We start from the raw sequence: 19183 nt of genomic DNA, 5'->3' as shown, positions 1-19183 counted from the left end.
GTCTGGGATAATGGCCCACCCTCTCTCCAATTATCCCAAACCCCAGGGACCCAGAACACAGTTTATCAACTGCATAATCAAATACACACTCTTTCTCCCTGGGGTTTTAACTGAAAGGAGAAATAGCATGTACAATGCTTGGTCTTAAATATCTTCCATTTATAACCAGGCCTTGCTTTCTGTCAAACAATGTTTAGTTACAAAAAAATATAACACATGGAGGAAACATTGCGATCATACAACATTTAAACTCTGGCTGCAATAAATCAGTCTATAAAGTTTTGAGGAAAGAGGCTTGTGGGTACATAAGTAAAAAAGTTCAACATGAAACTTTATTTTATGCTATTTCATTTTAAAGTAGAAAAGATGGCTGAATTCTAAAGCTACCTAGCAAACAGCATTAATCTGAATAGTGAAGATACAATCAGCTTCAAGGCATCTGGTAAAATAACTATGTAATAATTATCCTTTTTATATGGCTGTATTAAACCATTTTATACCATGTTCTTATTCAGATTGTGATCTCCTATATCTGTACTGTTCATATTATCTGTGCTATAATAGCTTGGACATATTTTTTTAGAATTTATGATAGAGTACATCAGTATTTGGATTATCTAAGATAAATATGGACTTCAAGATAAGGTACACTCCCTTTGCAAGCCTCTATAAATTCTTTATACCTTTCAGTTCTAATGTAGTGCTAACAAAAGTAAAATGATTATGAATAAATTCACATCAATTGGGAGTATAGTCAAATGTTGAGCAAGTTTTGTATGTTAGACAATATTCAATGGCAGTTGCGGTAACCATTGAAAGCATAGACTACTCTCAAGCAAAGTCAGCTGTGCTAACACTTTTCTGGTTAGCGAGCTTTAACATGGACTTGCAATCTAGCCCAATATGGGAAACAAATTTTATAGTACAGTGTCCATATAAAGAGATTATGCTGTGGCAAATAGAGGGTGATTCCTCTAAAGAACTTGGTATTCTAATCTAGAAACTGATGATCAAAACTTTGGGGGCCAGACATGACAAACCATGTCAACACTCTCAGTGTAATTTCAAAAAGATTTTTGATTTTACAAAAACATTTAATTTCAAAGAACAATTTTTTTATGATTTTTATTGTTAATTAAAGATACCTCACTAAATTATGAGTAAATCGCTATTTATCGCTCTTGCTCAGACTAACTCCATTTGAAGTAAGCTTCTTGCTGGCATCGGGTAGGGCTTATTTTCCAAGTTGAAAGTAAAAAGTTTTTGCTCTGGCGGTAACCTGACGTACGCAAATTGCTGAACTTCAAATATTGTGACTGCGTTAGCGTATTTGCCCATAGAAGTCAATGAAGCAAGAAAGTGAAAAAAACTAGCACCCTCCTTGTGTGCAAACTTGTTTGCAATTTCTTAAGTGCTCTAACCCTACATGAATATAATAATATTTCACATTCCAATGTTCTTCACATAGCAGAATATGTTCTATATATTCATAAATACATATTTTTTTGGGTAGCATATATATATATATATATATATATATATATAGAGAGAGAGAGAGAGAGAGAGAGAGAGAGAAATCACAAAGCGGTATGCCCAACGTTTAAACCCATCACCTTAAATACCCATGTGTCGCTCCTTAGAACGCCGAGCCGCAAATGCGGCCCATGTGCAGCGCCAGACGATAATGACGTCATCAGCGTGAGTCTCGCCTAGACGTCTGTTCCCAAGGAAACGTAAGGGTGCAGTGTCACCAATAGAAAAAGATGACAACAGCCTGTCAAAAAAGTAAACATATGAGCGCATTACGTGTACAATCTAAATACAATCAGAGACATGCAGGCTTATAGACAAAGGTTAAATTGGGACGCTGCACAGGAGACAACACATTGTGAATAATAAGAACAATTTAAAAAGTTACAAAACCTAATTCATCAATAGAGGACATATAATGTATATTAGTATATAAACAAATGCATGAATGATATTGCATAGAGATATCGTGTGATTACTTTGTTAAACAGCAAGAACGACATTACTAATATATATCAAACTCATTCTTGTATAACACAATCTACATGTATATGTATTGGTCATTCATGCACCCAAGAGTATGGTAGAAAAACAGATATCAGAGGACTTAACCAGAGGAATGTGGCATAGATTCAATATGATGTAGTTAATTTGACCAGATGGTAATATGGTACAGAATGTATATAGCCATAGTATTTTAGGTTCCTGTGTAGAAAGGTCCAAAATCCAACATAGTATTCAACCCTTTAGGTGTTATGGTGTCCAATGTGTATATCCATCTGGTTTCCAATCTGAGAAGTCAATTGCCTCTATTGCCTCCCCTTGTTAAAGGTGGCACCTGGTCAATGAGCATGGTTCTAAGACTTGAAACACTATGCTTGTGGCTGGCAAAGTGGCAGCTACTGGCTGATCAGAGTGTTACGAATGAGGTAAACTAGTATCCTATTCCCTTATAGGACCACTCAGTCTCACACCTTACCTCGGGTTCGCACAGAATGATCTTAAGGGTAACAAGCAAATAGCTTAGAGTAATAGCGCAATTCAGTAGAGACTGACAAGGGGACAGACTCAACTTGAAAGTAAGCAGATTGAGAGATCCTCACACGGATTGAGAGGTAACGGCTAGGTTTCTTCATAGGCAGCGTGATTCACAGAGCAAACAATTTACCAAGCATTGAGGTTTGTTGGGAGGAGCCTTAAATAGGGCTACATTGAAGAGATTCTTAAAGGCACAGTATGATATGTGACAAAACCCTGACATGACACCCCCCTCAAGGAGCTGCTCTGCGGATCAAGGGCCAGGACGGTCAGGATTCCTACTATGGAAGAGGGACAGAAGACGGGGAGCCGAAACATGAGTGGAAGGCTCCCAGGAGTCCTCCTCAGGACCAAACCCCTTCCAACTCACCAGATACTGGAGCTGTTTGCTATAGTAACAGGAGTCTAAGATGGACTCAATTTCATATTCCATGTCGTCAGTCACCTGAGGGTTCCAAGTCGTAATTTTATCAGTACCCCTAACAATACCATATGGTTTCAAGAGCGAAACATGGAATGTAGGGTGTATTTTCAACAAAGTAGGGAGCTGTAGCGTAACTGCATTGGCATTGATAACTTTCAATATTTCATAGGGTCCTAAGTATAAAGCAGCCAATTTCTTAGTAGGAACCCTTAACCTAAGGTTTTTTGTACTTAGCCAAACTTTATCACCGACCTTGTAATCTGGAGGTCTGGTTCGACATAAATCATAGTAGCATTTCTGAACAGCCTGAGCTTCTTGTAGCACTTGTTTCAAAGTGGAAAAGCTATTAACTATAGAATTCACAGTATAATTTACAATGGGCATGGTTGAGTTGTCGGTATGTACAGGGTTATAGGAAGGATGGAATCCATAGTTAACATAAAACAGTGTCATTTTAGTAGATGCATTAAATGTGTTGTTATGGGCAAATTCTGCAGTTGCGAGTAGAGAATGCCAATTGTCTTGCTCTAGGGTGCAGTAACAGTGAAGATATTGTTCTAATGCCTATGTTTAGAATTAGGTAAACTAGTATCCTATTCCCTAATAGGACCACTCAGTCTCACACCTTACCTCGGGTTCCCACAGAATGATCTTAAGGGTACCCTGTTATGCTCATTGATCTGAGGGTCACTACTGCTGGGATACAGAGTGAATAAGGAGGTATCATGCAAGAATGTCTGCTGGCAGCAGAGGAGAGTATGGAAAATAAGGCTTGCAGGTAAACACTTGTTAGTGAGAGAGATTTGGCATAAAACTTGAGCCAAAAGGGTATCACACATCCATCCAATCAAATAAAATATATACAATGGAGCAATCACACATACACACAAACAGGTGCTTGACTTGATACAAACAGTGTTAATTGATCCAAGATTGGATTCTAATTAATCCAGTGTGATATATATTTGTTAGTAGATGGTAAACAAATGAGTAACAGCTAATGTCCAGGATGTGTATGTGCTCTGAGCAGACAGATGCAGTATAACAGTTAATTAGATAGGGCAAGCTTAGGAGTTAGTAACACAGTTCAATAAGTAAGCCTCCAAATAAGTTATATCAAACAGCGGAATAGAGGCTGAGCTGACAGTATAGCCTTGGGGTAAGTAGAATATACAGACCGGTATTTCCAGGAGAAGGACTCAGGTGGTGAGAGGAACTCCATCTCCAGACTTCTGACAGGCTCAGCGTGTAGCAAGGGAGAGCCGCAGACACAGACTGAGAGAGAGAGGAAGTCGGGATGACGTCACATGCACAAACAGAGCTGTTAGCAAATTAGTTCTGCAACAAAAGAACTTGAGTACAGGTAACAAGCAAATAGCTTAGAGTAATAGCACAATTCAGTAGAGACTGACAAGGGGACAGACTCAACTTGAAAGTAAGCAGATTGAGAGATCCTCACACGGATTGAGAGGTAACGGCTAGGTTTCTTCATAGGCAGCGTGATTCACAGAGCAAACAAATTACCAAGCATTGAGGTGTGTTGGGAGGAGCCTTAAATAGGGCTACATTGAAGAGATTCTTAAAGGCACAGTATGATATGTGACAAAACCATGACACAGAGTCCCCTTTTGAAAGTGCTTCCCTGATCGCACAGCGATGATTTTCCAAAACGTAGTGACCATTTTGCCAATATATACAAGGGAGCACGGGCAAATCAGCATATAGACTACATAGGTGCTCATGCACAAAAGTCTATGGTTGATCTTGTAGCATTTGTTAGTGTGTGGATGTTGGAATGTGTCTCCTTTTAACATACTATTGCATGTGACACATTCCCCACATTAAAAGCAGCCCTTTTTGTTAGATTTCAACTAGGTATGTACCTCATAACACCTAATGGGGTCAGTCTTAACCAGTAGGTCACGTAGATTTTTTGGCACAATGATATACCACCCTTGGATGTTCTTTATGCAAGAATGGTAGAGATTTGTCCGTGTTAACCAAATCCCAATGTTTGCTGATAGCACCTTTAACTCTCTGATGCATGGTATCAAATCTAGTAATGAAATTGATGTGTTCATCCGCAGTAGTATCGTCTTTTTTAATAACAGTTGCATTCTGAAACCGTTTGGTCACTTCACCTTTGACCTTCGTTACCATCTCATTGTCATAGCCATGTACAACCAGTTTGTTATACATTTCATTTAGTTGTATCTCATTGTTGAGTGCCTCTGTATTATTACGCAGTACCCAGTGAGTTGGGAGGCTATGATGCCCCTTTTTTGATGTATAGTGTGGTCGCTATGAGCTTCTAATATGGAGTTACGGTCTTCTGAAGGAGTATGTAGGTTTGGTACGTCTCTATATACCAAACCTACAGACCGTAACTCCATATTAGAAGCTCATAGCTACCACCCTTACAAAAGGACAATGGATGACTCACACAATAACAGAAAGACACTTCACATCTAGACTAGATAACAACAGGGGTGAGGTTGTAGGGGGTAGGGGGTTTAACCCTTGCAGCCTGGTATCCATGACATCTCCCCCCCTCCAGTTCGGCAGGCCCGGCTAGATCCACATACGGGTCGGCCTGGGGATGTCTGAGGAATTTATGCCACTTCAGTCTGCCGGAAAAGTCCGTCATCATTCCCATTGCTTTTTCCCGGTCGGTACTGAATGCCAAAGTTAAATGGCTGCAGGGCTAGGCTCCACCTCAACAGTCTCCCGTTTTCCCCGAAAACTCGGTTGAGCCATACAAGGGGATTATGGTCAGTGAGGATGGTGAAGGGTCTTCAATATAGGTAGGGCTGCAACTTCTTCAAAGCTCATACCAGTGCCAGACACTCTTTCTCGACTGCCGCATAGCCTACTTCCTGGGGTAGCAGTTTTCAACTGAGGTAGGCAATGGGGTGGTCCTTTCCTTCCTCGCCTGCCTGACTTAGTATGGCCCCCAAAGCGAACATGGAGGCATCTGTGTGGACAGAAAAGTGTTTGGCTGGGTTAGGAGCGGCCAGTACTGGAGCAGAGATTAAGGCAGATTTAAGACTCTGGAAGACTTGTTCATACTCGGGGGACCACAGGACCTGTCGGGGAAGTCGTTTACGGGTCAGGTCAGTCAGGGGTTTGGCGAGGGTGCTGTAATTGGGGACAAACCTCCGGTAGTAGTCTGCAGTACCCAGAAAGGCAAGGACTTGGGTTTTGGTTCTGGGGGTGGGCCAGTTAGCCACTGCCTTGACTTTGGCCGGTTTGGGTCACTGCTTACTGCAGCCAACTCGCTGGCCCAAGTATTGAACCTCTCAGCGCCCAATGGTACACTTATCTGGCTTCAAGGTTAGTCCGGCGGCTCGAAGACGATCTAAGGCGACGCCTAGGTGGACCAGATGGTCCTCCCAAGTCTCGCTATAGATAGCGATATCATCCAGGTATGCACAGGCATAGTCCTGGAGGCCATCTAACAGGCAGTCTACCATTCTTTGGAAAGTGGCTGGGGTGTTCTTCATTCCAAATGGCATGACCTTAAACTTAAACTCAGGGTCGAGGGGAATTTGCCAATAACCCTTGGATAGGTTGAGGGTGGTTAGGAAGTGGCCCCGGGCGATTCGATCTAACAAGTCATCTACTTGGGGCATGGGATAGGCGTCAGTGGTGGTTCTGTTGTTGAGTCTACAGTAGTCAATGCAGAACCGGGTAGTTCCGTCCTTCTTGGGTACTAACACTACCGGGGAGGCCCAGGAACTTTTGGACGGTTCAATGACACTGAGGTCCAACATTCCCCAGAGCTCCCGGTGCATACTTTCCCTGACGGCCTCTGGGACCCTGTAGGCAGCCTGTCGCGGCCTCTGGGACCCTGTAGGCAGCCTGTCCTGGGGTCTCCACCCGGTGGATGGCTGTGGTTGTAAACCCAGGGACAGTAGAGAACATGTCACTTCTCTGTTCTAGGAGTCGCTGGACCTGCCTTTTCTGTCCGGGCTCTAACCTGTCATCTAGGGATATGTCATCCACCCCCTGGGGGGCATCAGTAGGTCCGGGCAGCTCCGGCATTGGAAGATTTTCAGAGTCCTCCACTGCCGGCGCAAAGATAGTGGCCACATCTCTGGGTCTTTCTATGTATGCCTTCAACATGTTCACATGTAAGGTCCGACAGATCCTTTCATCTGAACACTTCGCTACTAGGTATGTGGTGTTGTTCAGTTGATCCACAACCTGGTCCTTGCCAAGAGGCCTATAGCTTGTCTGTTTTGACAGGCTTCAGGGCGAGGACCTTCTGTCCCACTATCAGGGTTCGGATACGGGCATTGCGATCGTACCATCGCTTCTGTTTGTGCTGAGAGCCCTGAAGGTTCTCATGGACCTGGGCTGCCAGGTCCTGCAGCTGGTCCCTGAGCTGGAGTACGTACCCCACGACAGAGTGCTCTTCTCCCCCTGTGGCTCCCTCCCAGTGGTCTCGTACCTAGTGGGCCCCTAATCTTTTGACCATACAGTAATTCAAAGGGGGAAAAACCTGTGGATTCCTGAGGCACCTCTTGATATGCAAAGAGGAGATGCGGCAGGAATTTTTCACAGTCCCTGTGAGTGGTCGAGAACATCCGAAGCAGTTGCTTTAGGATCCCGTTAAACCTCTAACACAGCCCATTTGTCTGGGGATGGTAAGGGGCGCTGTGCAGGGGTTTAAACCTGCACAAATTCCAGAGTTGTTGAGTTATTTCTGCAGTGAACTGTGTTCCCTGATTGGAAACCACTTCCAGAGGGAAGCCTACCCTGGTGAATATCTGGAGCATCGCATCTGCTATGGTCTCCGTCTGGATATTGGCCAAGGGTATTGCCTCTGGGTATCGGGTGGCATAGTCTACCACCGTAAGGATGTATTTCTCCCCTGAGGGGCTGGGCTGAGCAAATGGCCCCACAATGTCTACTGCTACTCGGCTAAAGGGTTCATCAATAATGGGCAGGGGATGGAGGGGGGCTTTCATATGATCTCCCGTATTTCCTACCTTCTGGCAAACCTCACAGGATTTATAGTATTCCTTAATATCGGATGTAATGCCAGGACAGAAGAAGGTTTGAGTCAAGCGGTGGTGGGTCCTTTGTTTTCCTAAGTGGCCAGCTAAGGTAATGTCATGCCCTATTTTCAGCAGGTTGGACCGAAACTTCTTCGGTACGACCAGCTGGCGTTTGGGCACCGGTCCTTTTCTCCTCTTGGAGATCCAGTACAGGAGCTCGCCCTCCCACTGGAACTGTTCTTCTCTGGGCCCTGGGTATCAGCACCTACTCGGTCTCGGTAAGGGGCTAGGGTTGGGTCACTCAAGGTCTCTTTGGCGAAGTCAGAAGGGGTTGCCCAGGAGGGGGTGTCAGCAAGTTTGGGTTTAGTGGGGATGGTTAGTCAGGGTAAGGTAGGAGTCGGGGCAGTAGGTCTTACCTGGATCCCCAGAGTTGGTGAGGTGGCTTGGCATCTGTCCTTCTGGTGGGTAGTCACAGGGCAGGTGTCTGGAGAGGTATTCCAGCAAAAAGGCAGAGACAAGGTGGCCGAGGTCGTTTCCCAACAGGACCTCGGCAGGGATGTTTTGCATTACCCCCAATTCTAAATTGCAGGCGTCGGTTTTCCAGTCCAAATGGATCCAGGTGGTAGGAACCCTCAGAACAGCACCTCCTGCTACCCCTACAGAGAGGGTCTGTCCAGTGCAGCCAGAGGGGGGAACAAGGTGAGGCTGAATCAAAGAGTTCATGGCCCCCGTATCTCTCATTCCTTTGACCCAGACATCTTGCTGATGTTGGTGTCGGTTGTCTTGGCCCACTGAGCTGACATGGTGCAAGACACCCACTTCTTCTCCTGTCCACTCAGCATAGGGGTCGGAGCTCTCTGTATGCGCACAATGGGCAGTGGCCTGGCAGGTGCGGGCTTGAGGACACCCCCACAGAGTTGGTGCAGGGTTCCTTGGCAGCTGGGCTGGGGGGGTTTCTTTGTCTTGTTGGGCAGTTCTGTACCACATGGCCGGGGTGTCCACACCCATAACACCCGCGGGAATTGCTGTCTCCAGCCGGGTACACAGTGGGCATTCGGGTCTGGGGCTGCCTAAAAACTGTTGGTGGTCGCGCTGGGGCTGGAGCGGAGCGGGTTGCTGGCCAGAGGTCTGTGGCCGCCTGGCGCCGGGCATCCACATACTGATCGGCCAGGGCAGCGGCTTGGTCAGCTAATCTGGGTCCTTTGTTCTTTACCCAGTCCCTTATATCTGATGGTGTGCGGTTGTAGAACTGCTCCAGGAGGAGGAGTTGAACAGCTCCATCTAGGGTGGTGGTGTGGCACCCAGTAACTTAGGAGTTCAAGGACCGAGGTAAGCGGTGGGCAAACTCGGTATATGGCTGCTCCTCTTGTCTTTGTAGCCCCGGAATCTTAGCCGGTGAGCCTCCGGTGTGAGTCCATACCGGGCAAGGATATGCTCCTTCACCTGGTCATAGTTGTCTTGGTCCTCGGAAGAGACAGTGTGGAAAGCCTCCAGGGCCCTACTGGACAGTTTCCCAATGAGAATAGTAACCCTGTCGGCATCAGCGACCCCATGCATCCGGCACTGGGTCTCGAACAGCTGTAGATAGAGGTCAATATCCTCACTCTCATCATCCTGGAATGTTCGGAAAGCCCCATGAGGTAGTTTCTTGGGCCATGAAGGGGAGTCCAGGGAATCCGGCATGACCCCCCCCATAGACTTCTGAAGCTCCAAAATATGTACCTTGGTGGCGTCAGTCACTATCCGAGTAATGATCTCTTCGGGGGGGTTAGGTCCATAGAGAGCCAGTTGCCACTGTACCTGCCACTGCATGTCGGACACTGTAGTCCCTTTAGTTGAGGCTGTACTTGGCCTTCCTCTGCTTTGGTTGCTGTCCGACTCACCAGCTTGTTCGCTAGCCCGATCGTCCTCCATCAGTTCGGCTACGAGTACTTCCTTTGTCTTGTTGCCAGCGACTTTCCCTCTAGCCTGCAGCAACATTCTTAATTCTTCTGGCCCCCATGGTACTGCTCCATCCGGCAAGATCTTCAGTTGGTGGCTTAGACGTTCCAGGTAGACGGAAGCATCCCACCGCTGCCAACCAATGTGATGAATCTCCGGCTACCCCGAATGAGTGGCTCCACCAAACGGGTCCTTCCGTTGTCTGGAACAAACTGCTATGTAGCCCAGGAAAGTAATTTTAGCAGGAGCCCAGCTAAATGACTAGACAGACTAGCATTCAGGTGAAAAAAAAGAACTGCTTTATTGCACAGAACACAGCTTCTATACATTTCCAACAAATAGGTGTAGTTACTACACAAATAAAAACAAATATTATACAATAAGACAAACACCAGACAATGGTTAGTTAAACAAGATTCTAATCACATCCTGACTTACAAAAGGACAATGGATGACTCACACAACAAATGGGGGTAGTTACTACACAAATAGAAACAAATATTATACAATGAGACAAACATCAGACAATGGTTAGTTAAACAAAATTCTAATCACATCCTGACTTACAAAAGGACAATGGATGACTCACACAATAACAGAAAGACACTTCACACCTAGACTAGATGACAACAGGGGTGAGGTTATAGGGGGTAGGGGTTTAACCCTTGCAGCCTGGTATCCGTGACAGTTGCCATCCTCCCTCCCTGAAGAGTGGTATCATAAAATAACAGATAATTAGAGCTATTAGGAATAATTCAGAAAATGTGAGGGGGGGGTCTCCCAGTTGGAAACAACAAAAGACAAATTCTTGCAGAAGGGCTACAAAAGAAAAATTCTTGCAGAGGGGCTACAAACCGAGACTGGGTAACTCCGTAATAGAAGAGATACAAGAATACACACAGGAAGATCTAATTACAAAAGATAGAAATACATCGACAGAAGATAAAAGTCTAACTTTTGTCGTTGCATTCACACCCAACTTCACAAACACTGGTAGAATTGTGAATAAATACTGGCCAACAAGACCTCAGATCCAAAATTGTTTTTTACTCGAGATTTAAAAGTGCATTTTTTTTGCTTTATATGTTATCTCATATTTGCACCAAGGTAGCTGACAACATGGCATTTTTTTTCTACTGATTGGAAACATATATTTATATATATATATATATATATATATATATATATATATATATATATATATATATATATATATATATATATATATATATATATATATATAGGAATATCTATTTATAAATACTTAGAACATATTCTGCTATGTGAATGTGAAATATTTACATTAAATACATAGTTATATACTTTATAAGAACAAATATTGCAAAAATGTGCATATACATGTCTATAAATGTATACATATGCATTTATGCACGCACGCCTGTGTACACGGGCCATTTTCTGCAGGGCAGCAGTCCCGCCCGCGCAAAATAAAATGTATTAACCCATAATCTGCCAACCCCCAAATCGCAAAGTACATAATAAAGTTATTAACCCCTAATCCGCCATTCACCCACATCGCAATCTAGCTAATAAAGTGATTAACCCCTAATCTGCCATTCACCCACAATGCAAATAACCTAATTACAATTTTAACCCCTAAACCGCCAATCCCCCACAATGCCAATTACCTAATTACACTATTAACCCCTAAACCGCCAACCCCCACAACGCTAATAATTAATCTAATCACTAAGCCTCCTAACCTAACACCCCCTAAATTAACACCAAATACATAAAATAAATAAAGACTATCTTCGTATTAAAACTTAAACTTAAACTTAAAATAAAAAAACTAACATTACATTAAAAAAAAATAAGATTAAATTAAAATAAAAAAACTCTATTACAAAAAATAAAAAAATCTAAAATTACAGAAAAAAAATAAACGGAATTATCCAAAATATTTTGTTTAAACCTTATCTATTACCCCTATAAAAACAAAATGCCACCCCAAAATAAAAACACCCCCTAATCTAACACTAAACTACTAATAGCCCTTAAATGCATTGCCCTAAAGAAAGCCACTGTTTTACTTTAAATAAATTACCAATTACCCCTAAAAGTAAACCACCCCACCCACCAAACCCCTCAAAATAAAAAAAATCTAACACTAAAAAAACATAAGCTACCCATTGCCCCTAAAGGGGCATTTGTATGGGCATTGCCCTTAAAAGGGCAATCAGCTCTTTTGCTGCCCATTAAAATAAAAATCCCTAATTTAACTCCCCCTAAAAAACTAAATCTAATCCCGAAATAGGTACTCACCATTCCTGAAGTCTTACAGTGAAGGCCTTCTTCCAGGTGGCTCCATCTTCATTCAGCACCAGGACATCTTCTATCTTCATCCGGAGTGAAGGCGGCGTAGAGCGGAGGTGGCTGTAGAGCAGGAACGGAGGCCACGCAGACATCGAATGTGGAGGATCTTCATGCGATCGCCGCTGAACACTAAAGATCGAATGCAAGGTACCCGTTTTATATTTGGGGTACCTTACATTCCTATTGGCTGAAATTTTATAATCAGCCAATAAGATGAGAGCTACTGAAATCTTATTGGCTGTTCAAATCATTTTGAACAGCCAATAGGATTTTAGCAGCTCTCATCCTATTGGCTGATTTGAACATTTCAGCAAATAGAAATGCAACTGAACCCCAATATAAAAGGGGAACCTTTCTTTTAATCTTGAGTGTGCAGCGGACGATCGCATGAAGAGGATCCACGTCGCTGAAGACCACTGCCGCTAAAGAGGTCCAGCTCTCTGGATGAGGACCAGTGCTCCGGATCTGCACATATCCGAAGACCGCTCCTTACCTCCGGGAAGAAGAAAGAAGATGATGCCGCCCTGGAAGATCTTTGCCGCATGGATGAAGACTTTGCTCCGCCTGAACTTCCGGACTTTAGGGGTTAGTGTTAGTTTTTTTTGGGGGGGTGTTTTTTTTAATTAGGGAATTTTTTATTTTTTAATGGGCACTAAAGAGCTGATTGCCCTTTTTGCAATTTTTTAGGTAAAAGAGCTGTTTAAAGTGAATGTAAATTTTAATGCTAAAGTGCCAGGTTTTTTAAAAATTTGATTAAAAACAGGGGCACTTTAATTCATCAAAATTTACATTTCACTCGTGCTGTGAAAAAAACCTTACCTTTTTAATCTTGACAGCAGCTCCAGCTTCCTCCACCTGTCGCAAAGCCTCTTCCTGGGTCTAAAATGAAGTATCCGGCTTCCTCCAATCATGGCATTGAATCAGACACTGATTCCCCTGGGGGGAAGCCGTGATTGGAGTATGACCTATCCATCATTTGTGACATCAGAAATGTCTTGCTACGACCGGAGGAAGCTGGAGCTGCTGTAAAGTTTAAAAGGTAAATATTTTTTCACAACACGAGTGAAATGTAAATTTTGATGAATTAAAGTGCCCCTGTTTTTAATCAAATTTTTTAAAACAGGGTACTTTAGCATCAAAATTTACATTCACTTTAACTTAGGGAAATGGCCCACAAAAGGTCCTTTTAAGGGCTATCAATAGTTTATTGTTAGTTTAGGGGGTGTTTTTATTTTGGGGTGGCTTTTTAGTTTTTATAGGGCTATTACATAAGGTTTAATTTTTATTATTTTTGATAATTTCATTTATTATTTTTTGTAATCTTAGTGTTTTTTATTTTTTGTAATTTTAACGTTTGTTTTTTTGGTAATGTTCGTTTTTTTTAGTTTTTCTTAGTGTTAGGATTTTATAATTTTGTAACAGTTTTTTTTTATTTTTCATTTATTTTAGTTTTAAAAAAATAATGTTAGGTTTTTGTATAGTTTACACTTAGGATTTTTTATTTCACAGGTAAGTTTTTATTTATTTTATGGTAGTTATATTGTAAGTAAAGTTAAAAGTTAGGGGGTGTTAGATTTAGGGGTTAATAGTTTAATTTAGTGATTCACGATGTGGGGGGTGGCGGTTTAGGGGGTAATAGCTTTATTATAGAAAGTGCGATGTGGGTGGCCGGCGGTTTAAAGGTTGATAGGTTTATTTAGGTGTTAGCATTACGGGGTGGCAGTTTAGGGGTTAATCACTTTATTTAGTGTTGGCGATGTCAGGGGCGGCAGATTAAGGGTTAATAGGTTTATTTAGGTGTTAGCAATGCAGGGGGTGCCGGTTTCGGGGTTAATCATTTTATTTAGTGTCTGCAATGTCTGGGGGGGGGGGGGGCGGCGGATTAGGGGTATTAGGACAAGGGGTTTATATTAGGGTGTCTTTTCCCCATAGACATCAATGGGGATTGCGTTATAGCGATCGCCATTACGCAATCGCAGGTGTTAGTTTTTTTCTAACACTTTCTCTCTATTGATGTCTATGGGGAAAAATGTGCATGAGCATGTAAAGTCAGGCCTTAGCTTTTGTGCCCTATGAGGCTTTACCGCACTATACCGCACAACAAAATGAGGTTTTTGTGTAACTTGTAGTGGCAGCGCAATGGAAAGTCCGATTGCGCTAAATGTTTTGTGTTATTTACGCACCAGGTTTAGTGCACAACTTATAATATTGGTGTTTATTAGTTATATTTTGATGTGGGTGAATGGCGGATAGGGGTTAATACATTTAGTTATTGTGGTGGTTAGATGGCGGTTGAGAGGTACATATTGCGTTTGTGCGGGCGGTTTGTTAATAATTTATGCAGGCGGTTAGGTGTTTTTATTAATACTTCATGTGGGCGGGCAGTTTGTTAATACTTCGAGTGGCCGGTTAGGTGCTTTTGTTAATACTTTGTGTTGGCGGTTTGTTAATACTTTGTGCGGGCGACGCCGCATATGTAATCTTGCCCCAGGTGGATTATTTTGGCTGCTCACGCAACTGTCGACAGCGACGGACGTGTTACAAACACAATTGTAGTATAGATATGTGTACATATACAGTATCTGTAAATACACATATTCATCTGTACGGACATATTGACATAAAAAATACATACATACTTATACATATTTAGACATGTTTATGTACGTATCTCTATGTTAAAACCCTTTGCAGTTCTTTTTCCAAAACCTGAGAGCTCAAATCTTTGAGCCCTTATAACTTTTTTATGCAATTTTTTTAAATAATTTTTATTACATAATTTTATTATGAGTGTAACTGTACTTTTAAATGTATTTTTGATGTGTTTTGTGACACTTTTTATTCGAGCGGAACAGTTAACCAGAGCTCTGAGGTTGCTCTATCCTAAAACGCTTCAAATTCAATTGCGCTCAATCGATGGAGTTTACTTTCAACTTGTAATACATGCAGTACTTACGACACATGCACACAACTGCGATAAACCCAATATTGCTTGTCCGCAACTGTTAGCACGCCACTTGTAATCTGGTCCACAATTTAACTACTGAACTTTTTTTTTTTATTTATATATTTTTATTAAGTAAGTAAGGTTACAACAACTTGTAATAAGAGAAAAATAAATACAACCATTGTTATGTAGAAAATCATAGTAACATACAGTTGTCAAATAAAATTCAGTGTCCGTAACTGAATATTAGTGTCTTGTGAATTATCCTCTAGGGAGTAATAATCTTCCTGTAGCACATACTGACGGAGTTGATCTGAGAAGATTTTTAGATTTAGTAGCTGATAATCAGCTGAGTCTTTAGATAAGAGTAGACAAAATGGTAACATTAGGTATGTAACTTTCAAATGTAAGAAACCGAGGTAGCAGACTGAACAATGAGACTGTATTACAAATATCAATAACAATGAACAAACCATTAATATATGCTAAGTGTGAGTAAACAGTACCAGCTGTCATAGAAACTTTGGAATTGACTGTATATATCCAGATGATAGAGAAATAATGGTTAGTACATATGTTCTTCAATGGTTTTAGGTTATAGCGTGAAGCTAGCCAGAAAGTGTTAATAAAATTGTGAAATGTTTACAATCAGCTACTAGGTACAACCTAGCGGAGTAGATAGAGAATAGTATGGATCAAAATTTTGGTTTCCATTTGCTGATACTTCTCGTGTTCCAGGTGTGGTAAGGTGGGAGGGGTAGGGAAAAAAATGCCTTTGTGTTTCAGCAATCATGAGTGACTAGAAAAAGACTATAAACTCGTTATAATTAAAGTGGGGTAGGTGGTGGATTAGGAGGCCTATGATGACCTCAGGTAGTGTTTGAGTTCTCTGCATTATCCCAGTAGTGAAACCAAGTTTCCAAAATTTTCCAGTATACGTCTTCTTTGTTTAGGTTTAGATAGAAGCTTTTTTCAATCTTAGAAAATAATTTACTATTTCTATTACATTTAAAATCTCAGGGGGAGTGGGCTGTCTCCAAGATCTTGCTATACAGATTTTCATAGCAGCTAGTAAGAAGATGATCGGTCCAAATATAGGTTTGGGTGTTTTGGAAGGTAATATATGGAGAAGAGCTATTTCCGGTTTCAATGGTAAAGCATGACCTAGTTTCTTGCAAAGTTAGAACACCTGTCTCCAGCAAGGGCCAAGGGCCGGGCAACTCCACCAGATGTGTAGGTCAGATCCCCTCCCTCCACAATTTCTCCAACACAGCGGGCATTGGTCAGGGAACATCTGTGATAATCTAAATGGGGTATAGTGCCAGAATTTTCATATAGGATTCGAGTGAGTTGGCGCAGTGTAAGGTTTTTTTTGCAACTTTAATGGCACAGAATATATCTTTGTCTGGAATAAATACTGCCATAACAAATTCCCATGCTCTGAGTTGTCAAATCCTATCAGAGTTACTAGATGTTAGGATCAAATTATAATGCCATGAAAGGGTTCTGGGAAGTCTTGTCTGGGATTTACAGGCTTTCTCCCAATTAGTTAATGGGCGTCAATCTGATTAAGGGAACCCCCAGGATAGCAGCAATTTATACAGTCTGGTATATTTGAATGGGAGCCATGGGGGAGAGTCAGGAACAGGAGGGCTATATTCACTTGGAGGAGGAAGTGAGTTAAATAGATATAGCTGTGAGATTACTTTGATGGACTTATTCAGAGGACTTAAAGGGGTCTGGACGAGAAGAAAACCAGTGAGTCTCTTGGAGGTAGATTATTTGGGCTTTAAGGGATTGCATAAGATTTGTTAATAGACTCCGTTTAGTCAGAAAATTCAGGCCTTTCGTGTTTAAGGAGGCAAACTTTAGAGTATCCTGGGTCTCGTCCATTGTTTGTTAGGAAAAAGTGGGAGGAGGAAGAATGTGAGTGTAGGAGAATAGTGAGAAGGGGAAGAGATGGGAGGTTGGGGGTTATGAAGGTTAGGGTAATCTGGGTTAGGTTAGAAGGGAAAGATAGTTACTTACCACATCTGGAAGTTAGAGGTGAATCCAGATATTCTCAAATGGGTAGCAAGTAGGTTACCAGTTGGTTAGAAGTGTTCTGACAAATCTGTAAAAATGGTAAACAAATGAACAAATAAGAAACCAATAAAAAAAAACACCAGCAGAATAGTGTAAAAAGTGACACAGGTTAAGTATAATAGATAATTGGAGGTATTTACCCCTTTTTAGCAAAAATCTTCTTAGTCTCAAGTGAGATCTATGAATATGGTGGGATATTGGTAGCCAGTGTAAGATGTTTTTTTATGGGGATTTAAAGGGTAGGTGGTTTGGTATGCCACCAGTGGAAGAGGTACAACTACAGCAAAGAGTAGGCCTCCTTGGTCCCCTTAACAGAGTTTGAGATATTATATTTGGTGGGGGGGGAGGAAAGGGAGCAACATTAGCAGAGAAGTAGCAGAGGTGCTGTACTGACACCTCAAGGGGAGGGGGAAAATGAACAAATTAAATAAACTATACCTTGTTATGCTTATTTATAGTATTGCATTGGTTAATCAGTTTGATGTCTCTGCAGTTAAGATAAGATATGGGGGAGGTATACATCTCATAATCTTTAAAAGTAGCTTCTTTTACTCATATAAATACCTTGCAGGGGTTGGTCATAATGGGAATTAACCAGTCTTATATATTCATTTTGAATAGTAAGGATGTCAACTAAAGAAAAACTTGTAGATAGTGAGATATAACAAAAACAATACAATACTAGCCTAAACATGCATTATACTTCAGGATATTAGACCATGAGACAAGAGACATTGCATTTGTACTTATAACTTCGGGTGGATGTCTGTTGTGGTAAAAGGAACATGACCCATTTAAATGCACTATAATTAATCCCATCTATTGGAAGTATTACATGGGTTAATTAATCTGTTGTCTCAGTGGTTAGAGAAAAGTATAAGGGTGGTATGTGCTGCCTATCCAATCAAGAGAACCCCTTAGAATCAAGTAAGTACCTCATAGGGGACAGACATAGGGGTGAGTTAACAGCCAAGTTTATACATTTTGATTGTTGAGGATAACAGCTACACACTAATAAACAATGAACTTTAACAATAACAGGATCATACTAAACTATAATTGGACTATAGTCCAGGTAATTAGATCATAGGGAGAGAGTTAATACTGTATCTATACTTATGTCTTCAGGTGGGTGTCCGCTGTGGTAGAGGACACCATTCTGGAGTTGCAGCCTGGAGGGTAGAAACAGGAGAATCCTTTTGATTTAAATCAGATGAGAGTGCTATGTTCCATTCTTTGAGGAGAGCAAGCCCATCATTGGGAGTAATTATTGTAAAGATGGAACCTTCTTGTGTCACTAAAATGAATTCTAGTCAGAACATCTCTTGGCTTATCCTGGGACACATTGCGTGGTCTTGGGAGGGCTGATGTCTTTGTGAACTCCTCTGAATCTTAAATTGTTCCGTCTGGATCTATCGTCCATGTCGGCTAATTTGAGTTACATATCTGAGCAGAAAGACTTTGGGAATATGAGGCGAGATTGGTATGATCAATAGCTAGATCCTCATGCTTTCGTTTCAAAGCTTTGGTGCGCTCACCAAGAGCTGCAATGTCTCTGCATAGTTAGGCTGCAGATACCTTTATTGCTTTTGTCAAAGAATCTTGCATTAAGTTCATAGGTTGGGTCAAAATATCAACTATGTTTGATGCCATGTTGTCGGTTTGGAGTGATTCAGGATGTTGCCTAAATAATTCAAATCCTGTGAGGAGTTAGAATCCCATGGTGATGAGGGGTTAGAAGAGGGATGTTCTCTGAGGTAATCCACAACATTTTTTTTGTTTGTTCTAATGCAGCTTTAAGTTTCTTCTTTACAGACTGAGACATAATATAGAAACAATAAAGAGTAATGCACTCTATCAAATAGGATATAAATAAGC

This window comes from Bombina bombina, chromosome 1 (genome assembly GCF_027579735.1).
Source record: "Bombina bombina isolate aBomBom1 chromosome 1, aBomBom1.pri, whole genome shotgun sequence".
NCBI lineage: Eukaryota > Metazoa > Chordata > Amphibia > Anura > Bombinatoridae > Bombina > Bombina bombina.
This window is presented reverse-complemented; position numbering follows the sequence as displayed.